The sequence below is a fragment of the Sciurus carolinensis genome, chromosome 12 (assembly GCF_902686445.1).
Source record: "Sciurus carolinensis chromosome 12, mSciCar1.2, whole genome shotgun sequence".
Lineage (NCBI taxonomy): Eukaryota > Metazoa > Chordata > Mammalia > Rodentia > Sciuridae > Sciurus > Sciurus carolinensis.
The window spans coordinates 99,456,701-99,474,020 of record NC_062224.1 but is presented as its reverse complement, the minus strand read 5'-3'; the positions used below and the strand labels follow the sequence as shown (position 1 = coordinate 99,474,020).

Below are 17,320 nucleotides of genomic sequence, written 5' to 3'. Positions count from 1 at the left end.
ATGGAACCAACCTAGATGTCCTTCAATTGGTGAATGGATAAAGAAACTGTGGTGTGTATATATATATATATATATATATATATATATATATATATATACATACACACACAATGGAATATTACTCAACTATAAAGAATAATAAAATTATGACATTTGCAGGCAAATGGATGAAATTGGAGAATATCATGTTAAGTGAGATAAGCCAATCTCAAAAATCCAAAAGATGAATGATCTCACTGATAAGCGGATGATGACACGTAATGGGGGGTGGGAGGGGGGCAAGAATGGAAGAGGGAGGGACTGTATAGAGCGAAAAGAGAGGTGGGAGTTGTGGAGGGGAAGGAAAAAATAATGGAATGAATCAAACATCATTACTCTATGTAAATGTATGATTATGCAAATGGTATGCTGTTACTCCAGGTACAAACAGAAACAACATGTATCCCATTTGTTTACAATAAAAATAAATTAAAAAAAAACACAAGTCACAGTGTTATATAATGTACTTCTTGGAAAGTTCCCTTTGCTCTCACTCTAAAGTCTCTCCACTTAGGTGCACTTCTAATGACCTTCTGGATGTTGAAGCAGGAGTAGAACAGAAGCAGCACCTTCAAAGATTTCTTGGGGTGGGAGAAGTCCTAAAAACAGGCACACTGACTATAAGAAGGGAAGTTGTAGCTCATGACAAATGGGAATAAAAAAAATTGTAAAAAGTTTCCAGAAAGCATGATCCCATCCTTCAATAGATCTCATATAAACTTCTGTGACAATAGTTTGAAATAACAATCAAGTCAAAAAGGCAGTAAAAATATAGTTTTATATGTGCTGATTAAAAAGAGCAAGTGATAGGCCAGGGATGTGGCTCAGTGATAGAGTGCTTGCCTAGCACCTGTGAGGCACTAGGTTCCATCCTTGACACCACATGAAAAATAAATATAAAATAAAGAACTTAACATGCACTAATTGATTTAAAAGTTGAAAAAAAAAAAGACCAGGTGATAATAATTTGCAAATAAAAAGTACTTCTAATTATTTCAAGTGTCAGGAATATGTCTTCATGTGGAACAAAATCTCTCCTAGCAATGTCAGACTACTGAATTGTCTGAATAGCGAAAGCTTGGAGAGATCTAGAGCTACATAAGCCACAGTCCTTGAGGTCAGACACGTGATAAACAGCAGTGGATAATGGCAATGTAAGTAAGTTCAGATGTGGTTTTAACATAGCAAAGAGAACGATCAAGTCAGTTGAGAGTACAGAAGATGTTACACAGGAATGATTATTAAACTGAGTCTTGATGGAAAAATAGCTAGAGGCAAAAACGGAATATAAAGCATGAAGTTTTAGTGAAATTATATATAAGTTGTCCTAGATGATTTCCTTGTTGCATTGAGTCAATTATCCATAACCCCAGGGAGAATTGGGGCTATTGTAGCAGGTGGAAATGCAATCGCAATTATTGCATAAGCAGTGGTTTGCACACGCATGCTTCCATCCATCCAATCACCTGTCCGTCTGTCCATACATCCATTCATTCATTTATCCATTCACTCATTTATTATTGCATGCCCTCTGTGAAAGAAAAATTATCACACCCAGGTAGATTCATACCCACCTGTTGCTGCTCAGGGGAAAAGGCTATAAAGGTATATGGCTGAAAAAGTCTGGAACATTTCCAAGACGATAGGCTAGTGTCCGAAGACACCAGGTGAGGACGTGTGCATGTAGTGTGAAGAGACTGCCAGCTTTTGCCAAAGTCCAGGTGAAACTCCCTATTTTAAGGGGTCTAGACAACTCACTAACCTCACTAAACTGGGAAATCAACCTAGAAGTATAGGTGACAGTATAAAAGGAAAGGGATATGCCATCTCTATTAATTCAGGATTTCTTCTCAGCTGAGAGCATAAAAGCAAATTGAGCCCCATTTCATAAATAGATTCTAGTTATTTTTTAAAACACAAAAAATCAGGAAGTCTGTGGTGCCCCTCACCGTTTCCATTAGTTGATGTGTTCTCTGCTCTCCCACAGAAATTTGGCTAAGCCCTCATTAAAAATTCATCATAGCATAAAATATCTGTTTATTTGTGTATTTGAACTTCTCTGAAGTTTTGAATTCTTTCCAGAAAAGATCATGTCTGACTTGACTTTGGATTCTCAGCACCTAGCCCTGTACTGGACATAAAGTAAGCTTTAAATACATAATTGTTGAGTAACTAAGGCGCATAAGGAGAATAACATTTGTGAAGGAAAGTTGGAGCAAAACAGCCCAGCACGGCCACAGAACTGTAATAGCGAGCATTTGCTGGGAAGAAAATGATGAGTAGAACAACAATGGGAAATTATATCAGAGGAAAAACAGAGGTCAGGGCATGAAAGGCCTTTGGAGTCATAGGGGGTTGCTTTTTTTCTTCTTTTTTTAGCAAAGAGTCATAAAGTGTTATTAACTGGCATGTGACATGCATGTGTTGACCTTTTAGAAAGATAACGGGATACACTGCAGATGCCAGGTTCAAGTAGGATGAGGCTGAAGGGTGAGAGACGCTTAGGGGCTGTACAAAAGCAGTGGCAGAAGGAAAGGATAAGAGGTGACGATATCACAGCTCTTCAAAAGCGGAATTAACAGCGTGCATGAGATGGGTGGGCAAGGGACCCATCTGTGGAGTTGAAGCCCGGAAGACCTGACGATGCAGTAAGACAATATTCAGGGCAGTGTGTAACCGGGACTCAGCACACAGCTGGTGATGTGGTAGAATCTCTAGCCCTGTCGTGATCCAGTACAGTGGAATACAGATGGTCCTCAAACCTGGGCTTCTCCAACTGGTGGTTTTTTCCACCTTGCCTGCATTTACCCTTATCCTTCTGGCACAAGTCTGGGAATAATGAAGGAAGCTATCATGCAGTTGAGTCTACTTATCTTAGTTCTTAATCTTCTGTATAACATTTGCACTATTTGTTAACAGATGAAATAGAATTAAAGTGAACTCAACTTGTTTTTTTGGGGGGGTGAGTTACCCAGGGATTGAACTCAGGGACATTCAACCACTGCACCATATCCCCAGCCCTATTTTGTATTTTGTATTTTTTTTTTTTTTTTTTTTTTTTTGAGACAGGGTGTCACTGAGTTACTTAGTGCTGAGGCCGGCTTTGAACTGGTTATCATCCTGCCTCAACCTGAGTCACTGGTATTACAGGTGAGAGTGCCACTGTGCCCAGTTCAACTGGGTCTTAATGGACAGTCTTCCAGTCTCCCCAATCTTTGTGGACTCACTGGCTGCATTCACTGGTATGTAATTACACAAAAGTTGAGGAAGGTGGAAGAATTTGTAATAGCTCCCAGGTTCCTGATGTAAATGACACATAGCTCCATTAATTAGGAAAGAAGTGGAAATGTAGGAATAGGAACAGATTATTAAGGGATTAATGAGTTCTCTTTTTCATATACTAACCTTGATGAACTGGGAGATATCAAGAATAAAACTTCCAATTTAGAACCCTGATGAGTGGAATACACTGAAAGTTCTACCCTGGACAGTTTGGTTTGTTTGGAGTGGGAAGAGCTTATCTGAGTATAAATGTTATTTATATTCCTTCATCTTTCCCCCAAAATGCTTTCAATCTTGCTCTGTATCTGACCCATTTTCAGTTGAAACTCAAAATTCAGCTGGGTAACATACTATCATTGCAGTTATGACTGGACCCTACATTTGCTGACTTAGATCTTCTCCGAGGAAACTTGACGGACAGCAAGTATTGCAATCCAGAACAGGGCCTTCAAGAAACAACTGAAAGAAAACTCGAGTTAATAATCGTGGTGTAGCTGCTAGTGTAGTAGTTTTGAAGGCCGTTTGCCCCAGTTGTCTCTAATGATGTGTAGGATGAAGAATTTCTAACAGAAGTCTGCGTAAGCATCTTTCCCTCCAGATCTGAAGAGCTGTCATTCCCACCTGAAACCTGCTATTATAGGTTTGTTGCTGAAAAGAGAGATTTTTCAAGTCCTTAAATGCTGGGATAAAGAAAGACATGGTTGTCTTTCTTTTTTTGTTTAGACCTTGGCTCTCATGCCTCACCAAAAGATACTGGGGAACTGACGCAGCTAAACAAAAATGATTTTCATCCCAGGTCAGTTGGAACCCACGTTACTACTAGTGCTTCTCAAATCATCTGCCACAGAGAGGAAAGCAACATACATACAGCTTCTGTGGCTTGGCTGGGTCTGTGGTGTGTGAGTTGGTTTCCGAGGAGCTGGATCCTGATTTATTTATTTATTTTCTTTAAAAAAAAAAAAAAAACTTTTTAGTGCTTATAATAAAAATTGTTCTCTTAAAAGGAAAAGGAAGGTGGCGAAGGGGGGGATCTCGTGAAAATTGAAGGGGGAGCAGTAGAGTAGAGGAAAGGGACCAGGGAGAGAGGGAAGGGGAGGGAATAGGGAAATACTGGGGAATGATATTGGCCAGAGTATACTGATATATTGGGCAAATGTACAGGTTTAACAAAAAGTTCCACCATTATGTATAATTATGCACCAATATAATACATGAAAAATGTTGTTCTCTCGCCCCCAACCCCTGTCTGGTGGTCCGGGGGTCCGAGGGTTCGAACCGCTGCCCTTGTGCATGGTAGGCGAGCACTCTCCAAAACGAGCTATTTCTTCAACTCCAAAAGCTGTTCTTTCTAAAACAAATGACTGCAGTTGATTAGAGGTCTGCTGTTGCATCTAAAATTAGAGAAATTTAGATATACTGAGGAAAAAAAAAAAAAAACACACACACACAACAAAACGTACCCAAACAATTTGGGTTTACCTCTTAGGAATGTTGTGGGTGGGTCAGTCGAGGGATCTGTGGTAAAAGTCTGGTTCAGAAAGAACAGGTTGTAATCTGAGATGTGGGTGCTTCTGTGAGAGGAACAAAAAGACATGAGTACTGAAATGAGATTAATACAAAATAAATGTCACAGCATCTGGAATATGTCAATAAATATCAGGATGATGATAGAAACCAATAATGTTTCACCAGGAGGTATAAGAGCTGTTTTTCCCATGACAAGGCCAGTGAGGATATGGGCTCTATTTGGGAATGTGAATCTTTAAGTATAAGGGATCCCTTAATTGAAGGCGGGATTGAGACCAGGATAAAAGGACAGTGTAGATAATGAACGATTGGGTCAAGAAGATGGGGGCTAGTTCAAAAGGAAATGGGATACTAACACTTCCGGAACACTTTCCCGTCCTCCTCATCTGTGCCTCCAGGGGATTGTTCTTCCCACCGAAGAGTTGTTAATGAGTACCCTCTGGGTGAACCCCTTTTTGCCTTTCTGGGTCAATCTGGAAAATAGGAAGAGTTTCTCCCTGGAAAACCCTTTTGGTCACAGAGGCAAGATAGGACGAGGAGGGGGCATGAGAAGGAAGGAAACCTAAAGTCTATAAAGGGGCAAGAGGCCCCCACGCCCTCCCACACATGCTCTGGCCCCCTCCTCTCTGGAGTAGTCTCCTCTCCCCTCTCTGTTCTATCTTTTAAGCAAAACTTTTTGCTCATGGGGGAAAAAAAAACCCATAGTGACTGATTTCATGTAGCTCCCTAAAGAATAAGAGTTATATATTTAATGGTAAACACGTTTTTCCCCCATGATAATCTGTTCCTGATGGGCAGATGTCTAGAAAAGGGCCTAGACAGCATTTAAAAAAGAGATAAGAAGTCATTTAGACTGTTAAATTCTGCTTAAATTTTAAAATATATATGTGTCTCTAGTGCCCACATACAGTAAATATAGCCTTAATTTCAAACTAAATTTGCCATAACTTTTAGCAGGCCATATACTCAATTAGTCTCTAAATTATTTCATCTGGCACCAAATCACCGGTTCCAAAATACTTACTACTTAGCATTGATATTGAATGTAAATACTCATTGAACTCAACCGTTATGCTGGAGACAGGGAAATAAAATTTAATTTCCTATTCACAAATTTAAGAGATAAAGAAATTTCTCAGATATGCATGGAAGAGGTTATGTCATACATATTCTTGGGAAAAGTTCCTGGTTCTTACAATAGTGTCCACTACACAGCAGCCGTGATGACCAAACTACTCTTCTGCAAATGCTCTTGGTTTTAGCCCTGAAGGTACCATATCTGCAGAATGCTCTCTGTCCTGACTAAAATGGGATGGTGGGTCACTGCATGTGAGAGTATTTGTGGGATGAAGAATACACAAAAGAAGAGTTTTTCTTATTAATTTAACAAATCCATTCTTCAGCTACCATATGGTAAGTGGATTCTCTCACTCTGTTTATTACTTAAGGAGTCAAAAAGTGGACAATGTAATAGTGATACAAACCCTGAAAGCAAATGTGCTCCAAGAGTGATTTTTCATAATCTCACTCATTCTTTGCTGGGAGCAACATTATTTTTATTTCTCAATGGGGCTCACACCAGTATAGTTTCCAAGGGGGGAAAAAAAAAAGAAAAAAACTTTTCTTAAGTTTTGACTTCACAGAACAGGCAACTTTGAGAACTACAAACTTCAGTTCCATATTGCGCTTTGCAATATTAGACACACATTTTTTTAAGCCTAGCTAACAGAAAAATATCTTAATTTCCAAGTTCAGCAATCAATCATTTTACATTAGTTTTTTAATTTTATGTTTCTAAACACATCATCAGGATTGCCTTTGTGATTTGTTGATTTTATGAAGTGATACTTATAAAAAATGTTAGTTGAGACAGCCAAAAAGACACAGAAAACAAATGAACAAAAAAATTCACTCTAAATTCTATGTTAGAATGTGTTCAGAGCTTAGAAAAATTTCTCATTACCTATACGTTTGACAATGTAATTATCTCCAACACGAATTTAGATGTGGTTTTATTTCCCTCTCATTATTATCTGTACAAAGTATTGCATTGGATAAATGTCATGACAAATGGCACACTGAAGAGGTATAGCAATCAGAAAGATGACTGATCGACCAATGTACTATAGAGCTTTTTATAATGAAAATACTCCATCCCTGATGATTGTTGGTAAGCTTATTTAGATTTCTTTTAACTCTTGAAAGACTATACACATCACTTCTATGTCAAATTGTTGACCTTGAGGAAACCCCTCTAGGGATTCAAAATTTATGTGATAAACCAGAATCTTTTTTGTTCTAAAAAATGAAAAATAATCCCTATTTGACTTCTTATAAATCACAGCCATTGCCTGTAATGGAAGATAAACATAAATTCAACCTCTTCAAAAAGTGAGTGAGAATGATGTATTTTTAAAGGTGTGAAAGTGTGTATTACAGTCTGGGAGAAACTGTACCATAAACAGATTCTATCTTCCTTAAAATAGTGACCTAATATTTCTTAGGATGGAATTTTGAGTAGCAATAAAATAAAAGATAAAAGATCTATAAACAATGAAGCATAGGGCACAGGATTGTGAGCCCCCTTTCGCATAATTTACACATGGAAACTTTCTTACAATTTTTACTTCATGAATTCCTTAATTTTCCCTACTTACCATGTTTTATTGTTAGAAATATCTGAATGTTATCAACTTAATTTATGCTCTTTTCAATGGACTGCTCTGATACTCAGATCATTTGTGACACGGTCCTATTGTGACTCTTGAGACCAGATGGCACCTTTACTTGCTTGTTTTGTTTTGTTTTGGACATATTAAAATTGAATTCAATCTGGGTCCCAAATTTAACAAGGAAGCAGTCTATTTTATCTATTAATGATTTGTGTCTGTTGATGCCAAAACAACAGACGGAAAAATATAATCAATTGTTATTTCAGATCATTTCAGTTGGTATGCCTAATTGTTTTAGCATCAAATCGATCTCTTAAATACCATTTTTTTTTCTTTTGGCATTCACTGATAAAGTCTGTCTTCTCCGTAGCTTCTAGAACTTGTTGTAACCTTTTATGTGTCTTGGGACCCTTTAGCAGTCTCATGAAGGTTATAGACTCTCAGAATAATGTTTTTTTAAAAGTATAGGATAAAATGCAGAAGACTACAAAGGGGAGGGAAGCATACAGAGAGCTCTATCCACAGAGCTTTTGGGAGTGCTCATTGAAATCACCTGCTATAGCAGAGTACACAGAAGGAATTTAGATACTGCCATTAAATTTAAGGGGAAGGGATCAATAGAAAAGAAAGTCTTTACTTAAGTCTCTAGGTTTATTTTCCAAGCTCAGAATAACCAAATCTGATATTAGTTTTGTGTTGAATTTATGGGGAGATTATAGTGTTTCTGCAGGTACTTAGGTATGGGAAAAAAATCAATGGGAACATACCTTTTCCTTGGGAAATAATATTTTGTTTGAACTCTCGAAGACAAAAATGTGTCGCTTCCCGAATGTGTTAAGTTTGTTTTTACCCCTTGGAAAGTTTTTTATTCATAGTCTAATGCCCCAAGAATTGGTCTGTGACTGGGAGAGAGTAGTGGGTGTTTCTCTCCTTTTTCCCACTCTACGTACACTTGGCAATGGTTTATTAGGCAGATTGTATCAAGGTAATTTTTGCCTCTATTATCCAGTTACTAAGTTAGTTTAATCATGAATGCCTAAAGCAGCCTTGTTTCAGAATTTTATGAGGCTTGAACTGATTCAATTGATGACAACTTACCCTTCATGGGAATGCTCATGTCAGGTTATATCCCCAGTATTTAAATGCATTTTGGAAAAATTCATCTGGGTTACTCCAAACTTGTCATCTCCTATTGTAAAATAAGACATAGACATTTTCCATTTGATCCCTAATTTGGTTCTATCCCTGGACTTCAGTGTTTTGACTCTCCCCACCACCTTCTCACCTGCATATGGATCTTTTGTTATCTTCACCTGAACTCCCAGCCAATGCTAACAGCTTTTTAGATCCTACTACTCTTATTATATTCAGTATCCCTAGGGGTACCTATATAAGTCCTACCCTAAATTGAGACCCTATCCCTGGGTCTCCATTTCTAACGAGTAAGGTTATGAAAATTCTTATGTACTACAAAGTAGAAATTGAAAACAGAAGTTGTCAATCTGGTTATGTGATATGAGCCTCATCAAAGAAAATATCCAGAAAAATTTTAGTCCCTGAAATTTTTGCTTTTGAAAGGCAAATATCAGGACAATCTTTTATAAAATCCAAGAATTCTCACCGATTTGTTCTCTATAAAAATCATTTTATAAGGAAAAAGTTCAGTTTTATGTCCTGAAGGCTAGATCCCTCATTCGGACCTCTGCTGGCTTCTGTCTCTAGTTCATGTTGGCATATCACAATGCAGATGGGCAAAATAATGGAGACAGATGGGCATGAGAATGATCATGCCAAGACTCCAGTCTGCACATTACATTCGTGTAGCTAATAAGAATGTTATTTTATTTTTTTGCTTAAGAACATTCATGGGACAACATTGGACCATAGCCTGTATGGTGGAGTAATCTAGGTTAATAGAGTTAAAAAGATACCAAATTGTAAAATATGGATATGAAAATATATAGATCTAAGTTTGTTCGACAAATAACAGCTTCAGGATAATATTAAATAATTGGAGGAGAGACATTAAATGTTGCCATGAATTCAGATATTTATTAACTTCTATTTGATGTAGATTTTTCAAGCAGACCTAAATGATTCTGGGGTCTAGATTTATGTTTTGTCAAGTAGATCAAAGAGAAGCAGACAAAAGGCTGAATCCTACTGTGAGAAACAATAGAGAAGACCCTGTTTTATCATTTTTTTCCCTCTGGCTTATCTATCAAAACTCATAAGAAATCTTTATAATACACACATGCCTGGATCATGGCTGGGGGTTTGCATATCATTCATAGAGTATATGCAATTATGAAAGTTGTATTTCTCATTTTTTAAGTGAACTTGCTGTTCCAGTATAATTAGTTTAACAGACAAGATCTCAATAATCAGAAAACTGAACAGAAATGAAGATAGCTGAAAAAAACATTGCTTTGGTTAACAAAATCAATCAAAAGAATCATAAAAAATTAACTTGCAAAAAATGTATGTCATGACAATGGATAACTTAGCTGTAGGTAAAATGATTATTGTTTTGCTGAAGATCGAGAATCGTAGCATTTGCTATTCTTTAAACATAAATGAATTTTTCTGCCTGCCTGATTTTGTAATCAGAATCTGCCAGAATGCTATTTACATGTACCATCATTTGCAAAAGCAGAAACACATTCAGGGCATCAAAGTTGATAATACATAAAAGTAAAGGCCCTGGCTGCTTTACTGAAACTTTGTTATTTAAGTGCAATACTGACTAAGATGAATTGTGTCTCTCGAAAGTTAGGTTAGTCCATGCACAATTGGGCAACTTTCAATTATAGAATTCGTGAAGCTTCCCTTGAATAGGACTAGTTATTAACATTGGCCTCACACTGAGATAAAACTACATTTTTAATCTTAAAGTACTCATGGTGTATAAAGCACCACTGCTGTTAGAGCTTTTCCAGTTTCCTACTGCTCCGGCTCACTTTGTCAGACCCGTGAGAAATCTAGGCTTTGTGAATGCTCAGTTTATGGCATTAGGAGAATATAGAGAAATGCCGGCTATTTACATGGGTAGTGCATATTTAATTTAGTCCCTGTCATTATCATACCCATGCCTCCAAAATGCAAATGCCTTTTATTAGGATAAAGCATGCTATTTGCGCAAAAAGACTCATTTCTTCCTAAGAGATGGGCAAAAAAGAAAGCCTAAATGATCATAATGGAGATTTAGGGGAGCAATTGTAAGTAAAAGAACTATTTTTTGAACTGCTTCTCTGACTCCAAAAATTGATCATCTATCAATTCAATAACAAGAATTCATTAGGGTTTCTGTGAAATAAAATGTGATATAAAATTGCTATTCCTCAAATGGGTGATCTCTATTCTTTGTTTTCATTTGGTCGAAAATAGAGGGAAGCAGATAATTAGGCTGTCGTGTAGAATAAAGCCTTAAAAAAGTTAAACAAGATGAAGGTGCTTTTCGGTTTTGCTTTTTTCCCCCAGTTATATCACAAGAAAACAGTCCCTTGGAGATTTAAAAAATATTTTTAATTCTGTAAACTCAAGGAATAGTCACTGTAAGCAACTTGGTCTTTAAGGCGAATGTTGGGTCGAACTTTAGGAGGATAATGAGATCTTGCATTGTCATAAAGTGGTGCTCCAGGGGCTGTCCTGCCACATTAGCTCAGGCCTTCTGTACTGAGGAAGGACTGAAAGAAGGAAATTGTTAGAAATCAGGTGCAACTTGGAAATCAGATACTGCTGACCATTACTAGATTCAGAAGATGAGGAATTAGTAGTTTATCACTTGGGATTTCCATGCCCTGTTGGGGAGACTAAGCTGATTCTAAAGTGTTGACCTCAGGTATTTTGTATTCAGTTTGATATTCTTTTGAATTTCCATATGCAGTTTCCCTCAGAGTACAACAAAAGTTGGAAGGTTTCTGATTAACTTCTGGATCAACAGTTAAATATTAAAATAACTGGATGGATTATCATTGCAAAGAGGCAAAAGCCATTATGTGACAGGGTTACCTGAAAACACAATGTTATCCTATCCTTTTGAAGAAAGGACCTGTGTTAGGCTGTTCTTGCTTCATAGAAGTCTTACACAACATTTTACCCTGATTCTGATATGCATAATGCTTCTGCTTTTCATTTATTTTCTTTATGTATTTTGATATTAGAAAAATAGCACGGGGAAAAGTTTGATTCCCCTAAGTTTAGGATATCAGTTTTATAAATTTTAAAGGCTGTCATTTTTACTTTGTTAATAAGTCTTTGAGGAATTTGGAGAAAAGCGTCATTTTATACCTTTGGTCTTAATATAGCATTGGAAACCACATTACAGGAGAGACTATTCAACCTAATACCATTTTCTCAAAAAAAAAAAAAAAGATCTAAGAGTAGTAAAGTTGTTGTATTACAAGTATCGACTTGAAAAAATAAGACATAGTCTCTATACTAGTTTATATCTATTGCTCTGTTTTGACATTCACTGATTCTCCTTTTTTGCTCCTCTCTGCTCTTAAATATAATCAGTAAAATTTTTATTTCAGAGATTGCAGTTTTCAGATCCAATATTTCCATCTGGCTCCTTCTTTATATTTTTTATTTATCTGCTCAAACTTACTATATTTTTTATCATCAGGACTATAATTTTCTTTGTTGCATTGGGTTTAATTATAAAACCCTGCTTTCCATTCTTATTTGCTATAGGAACATATGGCTCATCTCAGTGTTGGTCTACATTCATTGTGCTTTCTCTTGAAAAATGTGTAGTATGTTCCTGGGTTATATCTAGAATGCAGTTACTGTGAAGTGGAAACCTGGAATTTTGTTAGATTCCTCTGAAGAATCTTGATTTTTCTGTTTTAGTGAGCAATGAAGATGATTGGATTTAAACTGCAAAATCTGCCTCTCAGGAGGCAGTTAAAATCAAAGTTTAGGTCTTTTGTCTTGAAATAAATTACTCTGAATTTAGGCTATACATGCAAGTTCTGTGGTCTACCCAAGATTTTGGAAAGTTTAATAAACACAACCTGGGGCTCCCCTCCTAGCCTTTTCTTTGCGGGGATTTCCCTCAGACTTTCATGTGACTGATTGTTATATACATAATCCTATTCTTGGGTGAAGGCCAGAGAGACAGGATTTGCTGTCTTGGATCAGATTTGGGTGTCTGTCACTTTTTAAATGTAATTATCAAGCAATGGTTTTAGGAGGTGTTTTACCTTTAAGAGGCGTTTACGTCGTGAGGGCTCTGTAGCCATGAATGGACTAATACCAACATCCTGGGGGTGGACTCACCCCTCCTGTGTTCCCTCTCTCTCCTCTTGCCTTTCCACCATGGTGGGACACAATGAGAATACCCTAGGCAGCTGCTGGCCCCTTGCTCTTAGTCTTCCTGGCCCCTAGAGCTGGGATGTGAAAATAGTCTTTTTCATTATAAGTTACCCGGTCTGTGGTATTCTGTTACAGTAGCACAAAAATGAACTATGATAGAGTTTGAGATGCCCTGTGTGATGTGATCTGCAACTGTCCCTCAGGTTATAATTCTTTCATCAACTAAAACCTTCACTGAAGCCTGGATACAACCTATAAACCACAGCTGATAAATTAATTCTTAATATTCAATTTTTAAAAACCACACTATTTTTGAGAGATAATATACTACATAAAAATGCAACACAAATTCTTGGCTATTTGTCTAAACTCACAAGAATTCTAATATAGGTTGCTTTAGTTTTGCAGTTAATTTTAAAAAATAACCCATGGAACTAATTGCTAATGTTAAGTTTTGGCCAATGATCAATCCAAAAAGTTGTATTTATAAACGATGAGGACAGCAGAGGAGAGTGTTAGGTAACTACAAGAATAATTTCTCTTCTCATTTGTTATAAGCAGGTTTTCGAAACTTAATTTAGACAAAATATTTCCTTTCGATTATACCCAGATGCCACCATTGTACCTGAAAAGCTTAGCAACAACACTGATCTTGGCTTGAATTTTCAGGAGCTAAACAAGTTAGGGAGCCTCTCTGACTTTGGGTTTTCTCAAAAGCAATGTGGATCCCCAATCCTTACTCATCAGAAATGTTAAATGTTTGCACCTGATAAACATTTATTGTGGTGCTTGGCGAACACGAATGTTCTATTTCATTATTTATACATGTATTGCTGCCTCTGGATAGGGATTATTTCAAAGGATGGTTTAGGTGCTCTGTAATTATTTTTGAATGAGAAAGTGATTCAGATTTGAAGTTATGTATAGGTTCTAATCCCACACCTAGGAATAAGGGCTTGTTTTCAGAAATGGTCATATGATGTCATTACCTAAGATGAGGTCATAAGGAGTAGGGCAAGCTTATGTTTCAGTGTGACTAGAGTCTTTACAAGGAGAGAAGGGCAGGCTGCTGGTTCAGTGCGACTTGTGCCCTCATAAGAGGAGCAGGGTGGGCTGCTCATTCCCTAGGCCTTTGTCCTAGAGAGCAGGGCAAGCTCCCGATTCGCTGGGCCTTGTGTCCATTTATGACTACCTTCTGTATCTGATTGACTTCTTACATAAAATATTTGACTCTCATCCCTTTCATTTCAGGTGTGTCCCACAGGTATTTCTGTGCAGTTCCCCTGGGCATCCCCTTTGACGTGAGATGGAGAAGCAACTCTGGTGTGATCCTGTAGCAGCGTAGCCTCAGCCACAGAAAATGCTGTTCTCCTACGTCTCCACCCCGGTCCCCCTCGGCTAATGGTGTCACAGTGCAGCACATCGGCCTTGCGTGCAGGACTATGTGGGGGAATTTTGATAAACCTTTCTTCCCTCTCCCCCCACGGTGTTAATACCATGCTCTGTGGTGACTTAGGGTTTGTGCAGAGCATGTTGTTATACTTTCACCCTGTGAGTGAGTCGCTATCATCCTTTTGACACCATTTTTTTGAAGTTGGACATGCAGAGTCCCCAGGTCCTTTCTGAGCCGGATAGGATGAGAACCCCGGAGCATCCCAATGTGATTCAATTATTTCAGGTTATTGGGGGGCCACAGAAATACCTACATCATGATGGAGCACACAGAGGGGGGGCAGCTACTTAACCATGTCCCAGAGGGTGGCATGCAGCAGCAAGAGGCCCGGCGACTTTTCCGGCAGAGAGCGTGTACTGTGGGCTACTGCCATGACAAGGGCATTGTGCACAGAGACCTGAAGCCAGGCGACAACATGGTGGATGCCAGGGGCAACAGCAGACTTATCGACTTTGGCCTCAGCCACCAGATTCATGACTGGGTAGAATCCAAAAATCTTCTGGGGCCATCTTTCACACCTTGCCCCCAGATGTGTCCTGAGGCAAGTGGTTGAGGGCCCTCAGCAGATGTCTGGAGCCTGGGTGTCATTCTGTATTTTATGTTGACTGGGAGGTGCCCATTTATGGGGACCATGACTCGGGCAACGCAGAGGCAGATGGTCATGTCTCTCAGCATGTTCCCATTGAAGCCTGAAGGCTCATCCACAAAATACTGACCCTGGACCCCAGGAAGCAGCCTACAGTCAAGTAAATCCTTAAGCACCCATGGCTGATGCAGGCTGAGCAGTATTTACCCCATGATTTTAGCGAGGCACTCCCCAAACACCCCGACCCAGAAATAATCACAATCGTACTGGATATGGGTTATGATCTATTCAAGACCTGGCCAAGAGAGAGTTCAATACAGCCATGGCTACGTACCTAATACTGAAGCACCAGAAGAGTCGGGGGGCAGGCTGCACGTTCCAGGGGAAACCTGTGCCTCCAAGGAGTGAGCCTCGCCCACACCCCGTGGATCCCTCCAATTTCCCTGTCCTCCCAAAGAGGAGTCTGAGTGAGCCTGCCCTTCAAACTTTCCCCTGTGAGCCTCAGCTGCCTATGGAGGTCAAAGAGTCAGGGCAGAAGGGCATTAGAAGGGCCAGCCTGCATCCATTCATGTCCCCTTCCTGCCTGCAAGGAGCCCTTCCCCTGATACAGCTTCCCAGCCTAACTCTGGGCAAGCCCGTAACAGCAGAAATCGCTGGAACAGGGTAACTAGGAGGATTTCTACCTGTGTCCAAAAGCTCTGCTGCTGCGTGCCAAGTCAGTCAGAAGGTAAGCAGGCTGAAATGTGTCAGATTCACAGTGCGGCTCCAATGAAGGGAAGAGGTGAAACAGACAAGACCAGTGGACAGCCAGAGGACCCTGTGCTCTCTGCATCCTGACATCTTGGTATGGACATGGGTCATGGAGACTCTGAAAAGCTGCAAGGAGCGAGATGTGCCAATTACCTAAGGTTTCTCGGCACAGGTTCCAGCTGAGAGCACTTCTGGATCCACCGGGACATGGGACATCGGGTGTCTCCTCTGCCCCGACCTTCGAAAGACAGAGACTGTTCTCCCTGGGACACTTCCCTCTGCCCTGCTCCTCTGTCCTTCCTCCCATTCTTCTGAGATGTTTCTTACTAATTTTGTTTCAAACCAGAAAAAACATTTCCTATCGTTAACATTAGTATATTTATACTATGAAAGTTATTAATAGCTACTTTCCTTACCAACTCAGTTTATTGGCTGTTATGGTTTGGATATGAGAATTTTGCCAAAAGTTCCTGTATTAATACAGTAGGTAAAATTAGACTGTAAGAGCTGTAAGCTAATCAGTGAATAATCCATGTGATGGATTAATATTTGAATGCATTATTGGGTAGTATCTGTGGAGTATGACTGGAAGAAGTGTCTTGCCTTAGTTGTCCCTGGTTCATTCTCTTTCTCTCTCTCTCTCTCTCCCTCTCTCCCTCTCTCCCTCTCTCCCTCCTTCTCCCCCCCTCCCTCTCTCTCCCTCTCCCTCTCCCTCCCTATGTCCCTCTCTCTCTCTCTCCCACTGCCTCTCTCTCCTGTTCCTCTACTTCATCTGTGATAAGCTGAGCAGCTTTCCTGACACACTCTTCTACCATGATGGTCTGCCTTACTGGGGCCCAGAATAATGGAGTCAGCCAACCATGGACTCAGACCTCTGAAAACATGAGCCCCAAATAAACCTTTCTTCCTCTAAGTTATTCTTTTCCGATATATTGATGACAGTGATGAAAAGTTGATACTTTAGCTTACATAAAATTTCAGAAAAATGAGTTTTAGAAAATGTTCTCATTTGTTGGTGAGGAAAACCGAACCTGAAGAAAGAAGGGGTTCTAAAATGTGTTTTCATGTTAAGTGTTTTCTTGGTAAATTTGTCAGTCAGCTTTTTGTCCCTATGAACAAAATACCTGACAAGAACAGCCTAGAGGAAGAAAAGCTGGTTTTGGATCACAGTTTGGTAAGTTTAGTCCACGATGGGCCGAGTCCTTTGCTCTGGGCTGCAGGTGAGGCAGAACATGATGGCAGAAGGGTAGGGCGGAGAGCGCTGTTCATCTCATGGTGGCCAGGAAGCAGGCGTGGGGGCTACAAGGAAATGAGTCCCTCCAGGGTGTGCGCTCAGTGACCTGCCTCTCCAGTCATACCCCACCTGCCAACAGTTACCATCCAGTTAGTTCATTCAAACTGGGATGAACTGGTTTGGCTACAGTTCTCACATTTCATTTTACCTCTGACTATGCCTATACGTTAACAGAGGAGCTTCTGGGAGAGACCTCATACCCAAACCATTACAGCAAACTTCCTGCTTATCAGTTCATTATCTAATTTAACCATCCTCCAAACCCTGTGAAGTAGCCATTAACTGCTCCAGGTGGAATAACTGGATCCCAATCATAACTAGGGTCACAGTAGCAGAAACAAAAGGGAAAATGTATTTACAAGAGATCATATACCTTCACTGCCTTAGGGCTGGCTTAG

General features: G+C 39.3%; 1 long non-coding RNA gene across 1 annotated transcript in view; it reads left to right on the top strand.

The window, feature by feature from the left end:
• Positions 1-14,318, top strand: part of LOC124961116 (uncharacterized) — a 30,617-nt gene extending 16,299 nt beyond the window's left edge. Inside the window, exon 3 of the long non-coding RNA XR_007104240.1 lies at positions 14,091-14,318. This is a non-coding gene — a long non-coding RNA (uncharacterized LOC124961116). The remainder of the gene's footprint in view (positions 1-14,090) is intronic.
• The last annotated feature ends 3,002 nt before the right edge of the window (positions 14,319-17,320 follow it).